At 38.7% G+C, this 4,120-nt stretch overlaps 1 long non-coding RNA gene across 2 annotated transcripts in view; it reads left to right on the top strand.

The window, feature by feature from the left end:
- LOC140606906 (uncharacterized) overlaps positions 1-4,120 on the top strand; it is a 331,711-nt gene that overhangs the window by 184,010 nt on the left and 143,581 nt on the right. The window lies entirely within an intron of this gene.

The following is a 4,120-nucleotide window of genomic DNA, read 5'->3' as shown; positions in this document are numbered from 1 at the left end:
AGGTGGGCAGGTGGTGGGTTCAAGAAGCAAAGGGGAGTTAACTTATGAGACTTGTCTCTGGTGCTGCCAAAGGAGTAGATCTCCACACCCAACACCATAATCTTCAGTGTTTCTACAAAGGCCTTAAAGAGGCTCCATCATGTATACCATCTTTCTCAAGGCTGTGTCCTTGGAACCGGTTCCCACTGTCATCCCAGAGGGTGGAATATACATTGTACATTTCAAGGACAGGGAGGGGTGAGGAACCTCCAGTGGCCCAAGCCCAGCTCCTGGGTCACATGTGGTCATGTCCTCTCCATGACCTCCTTCAACACTCCTGGTGACTGGCTCCTAGAATCTCTTATGCAGCATCCCATTTCCACAATGTGCCCTGAGCAATCAGCAAGCAGTTTTGTCAGCATGGAGGTGGCTCATTTGGTGGCCGTCTGGCTGCATTGCGGCAGACGCCACAGTAACATTAGAGACACATACAAAAGAAAACACGGCTTACGAGAATGATTCTCGTAATGATTCAAAATAAGTACCAATTTTTTTTTCCTCCAAGAGCTCCATAATCCAAACCACTGATTTATTAAGCCCCCTAGGCTGGGGGTCAGATCCCTCAGGGCATTCACTCGCAACCTCATGTGATTTACTAAAGATGATACAGTAGTGAACTTATCAGGTATGAATATACACCATTGGATACTGGCACAGGTAACTTTTTGAGAAGCAATAATGTCCAAGGCTCTTCTATTTTGAAGGACAACTTTTCCCATTAGAGATATTTCAGAATTCAGTAAGGACAGACTTTGTCAACTATTATTTAAGACTTGTTGGGTGAATTTGGTAATGGCTTCTATGTGTGCTATAATGTCCACCAAGTCAATGGAAGGAATAAAGACAGCAGCAACCTTAGCAGAAGAAAAGAGAATATGCCCATCTAGTCTCAAGGAGAGGGTGGTTGGCAACTCTAGGAACTTGACTGGGTTGTAAATACCATACATGTTGCATGTTGGCTGCAGGAAGCAGCAATGTCAGATGTGAGGAGATGGACTTGGAGCCAGATATTCAGTCCAGAACCCTTCTACCTTCTCTTCTCTTTCAATGGTGCATGTTCTATTCCTGATATAGTGCATTTCAATAGGTCCAGCTTGTGGCAGGACAATGGGGTCCCAGTGGAGATTGAGTAGTTCCCTCTCATCTAGAGGTACAAAGTAACTCACCATTCCCAGTGGGAAGTCTCAATGCAAATTCCAGGACACAATGCCTTTCGCAGGTATGATGGGACTTGGTGTTCTCGGCAGCATGCATATTGATCCATGGTGAGGAGGAATCAGTGGTGGTTTCTTGCAACTTCCATACATTCTTAGTATTGAGTATATTAGCAGGGGTCCCCATTCTGGAATACGGGGCAGATATCTTACTCTTGTAGCAGACATAGAAAAATAGAAGAGGGGCACCTGGGTGGCTCAGTCATTTAAGTGTCTGCCTTTGGCTCAGATCATGATCCTGGGGTCCTGGGATAGAGCCTTGCATCAGGCTCCCTGCTCAGCAGGGAGTCTGTTTTTCCCTTTCCCTTTGCCTCTCCCCACCCCCCACTTGTGTTTTTTTCTCTCTCTCTCAAATGAATGGGTGAAAAAAATCTTAAAAAAAAAAGAAAAATAGATGGTATTTAAGTCTAGCTGTGCATTAGGAAGGCATTCCCTTCCCTTTTGCATTTTCCCTAGAGACGTGAAATTGAGATTTGCATGGCTTCCAAATATAACCTCTGTTAGACTACTATTTTCTTGAAGGACTAGAATTTCTGAGTCCCAACTATGAGTAAGAAGTTCAATTTTGTATGATTTATATGTCTTGGAATGGACTGCTTATAAAATAACTTCTAATCTTCGAGACATACGGAGCCTCCATGAGTGACAACTGTCAAAGTACAAATGTTTTCCAAAACTCAGAACTGTGACTTACATTCAGTAAACACATATCAAATATTTTATTCAACTTATTAATTAATGAGGAATCCAGTAAGATGTTACAAGTAGTTCCAATGAGAATTTGACCCACAGAAATGTATATTCTCAAATAAACAAAAATAATTTACATTGCAGCGAACAGGAAACATTTACATTCAAAGTTCAAAGTTGTGATATAGCCAAATTCAATGGCAAATCAGTGAAAACTACTCACCTATTTCCAAGGCCTGGGTGGTTTTCCCTGACATGGAAATTCTTAACAATTAAAGTAGAGGAAGAAATCATAGGAAGAAACAAAATGAAAACAAAAAACATGGCTATACAACAGCTATACAATGTTGTAGGGCAGGAAAATAAATATAATGAAAAAGATTTATTTAAAATATTGGCTTTAAACTATTGTGTTCTGCAAATTTTTTTTGAAGATGCTATTTATTTATTCATGAGAGACACACAGAGAGAGAAGCAGAGACATAGGCAGAAGGGGGAGTGGGCTCCCTGTGAGGAGCCCAATGCAGGACTCGATCCCAGGACCTGAGCTAGAGGCAGATGCTCAACCACTGAGCCACCCAGATGCCCCATGGTCTGCAATATTAAGTTGTTATTGCTGTTGTTATTTTTTAAATCTGAGAGTCTTCTTCACCTAAGTAATGGGTAGCATCCTGTTCTGATTTATCTTTTTCTTCCTTCTTGCTCAAACCCAGACTAGACATTCTCAAGATGTAAAGCTTCTCCCCCAGGCAGGTCCAAATAAAGAGGTTAGAATGGCTGTGAAAAGCTTCTGTTGTAGTTGGTGTTAAAAAAGAAAAAAGAAAAGAAAAGAAAAAAAGAAAAAGAAAAAAGAAAAAAGAAAAGAAAGAAAAGGGAAAAAAGAAAAGAAAAGGAAAGGAAAAGAAAAGAAAGAAAAGAAAAGAAAAAAGAAAGAAAAGAAAAGAAAAGAAAGAAAAGAAAAGAAAAGAAAAAAAAGAAAAGAAAAGAAAAGAAAAAAAGAAAAGAAAAGAAAAGAAAAGAAAAGAAAAGAAAAGAAAAGAAAAAGAAAAGACATCTAGAAATTTCAAGGAAATTCAGCTGCCTAAGTTCTTTAAGCATAGTGGAAAGCTTGGTTTCTGGTCATCAGAGTACAATGAAAATCCAAGTGACCAAGAGAATTGCTGAGACTCTCGGCCATTTGAACATGTGTAAACCTTCAATTTACTGAAAAGGACTCCAATCATGCATCTGAAGACCTCACTTTATACATTGTCAAAATGTCAGAATGATTTCAGATGAAAGATTTCTATTTTCCTCCTAGTGTATATAAAACAAAATTAAAGACTTTTTGTCCCCTTTCTCATTTCAACCCGATAAGGTTTAAGGCTTGGAAAGCAATTACATTTATGCTTTGCCATGTTTGGCTGAAAGTTTAAACTTGAAATAGAGTTGAGATTGATAGCACTTATAGTCTGCCACAGTGTAATTGTTATCCAGGTTCTGGAAGCCAAACACAATCTGAGAATGGCACTTGTATCGTGTTTTTTAAAAGCTTGATTCTGTTTCCTCTCATTCACACGAGTCCTGTGCATAAACCCATCTAGAAAGTTTATCAACAACATTTAATGTATAATTCACAGCTTATCCTTCCTTTTAACTGCTTGGGTGGTTAAAAGTAAGGTTGATTTGTTTCTTTCTACATTAGAAATGTACCTTTCAAAGAGGATTTTGTCTCAAAAAAAAAAAAAAAGGATTTTGTCTCATTTGACATGGTGATGTATGCAGCTTATTTTGTTTGGAATTAGCAGCTTTTCTCCAGTGGACTAAGATGACCTTTATCTTGCCATTCAGAAGAGATTATTAAATGAAGCCAACATTGGCTGGCTAAAATTCCACAAAATCATGAAATAAAGGTATACCACCTAAAGTCATGGGATAATCACCAAGATATTTTTAAAAAGAGAAAAAGAAAAAGAATCTTTCACTGTGGTTGCTTCTACAGAGGATGAGAGACTGAAGCAAATGGTCAGGAAGGAGGTGAGAGAGAAGGGAGACATCCTTCGTTTTTTGCAAGCCCTCACTTGGATACAGATTGCTTCTATACAACACTAGTAAAAATGAGGTGAATAATAGCTACATAAAAATAAAGATCATGGCACTTCTATTAAATTAAGAATACTTTGGGACACCTGTGTTGA

This window comes from Canis lupus, chromosome 16 (assembly GCF_048164855.1).
Source record: "Canis lupus baileyi chromosome 16, mCanLup2.hap1, whole genome shotgun sequence".
In the NCBI taxonomy this organism is placed as follows: domain Eukaryota; kingdom Metazoa; phylum Chordata; class Mammalia; order Carnivora; family Canidae; genus Canis; species Canis lupus.
The sequence above is the reverse complement of the archived record's forward strand: the minus strand, read 5'-3'. Positions and strand labels throughout refer to the sequence as shown.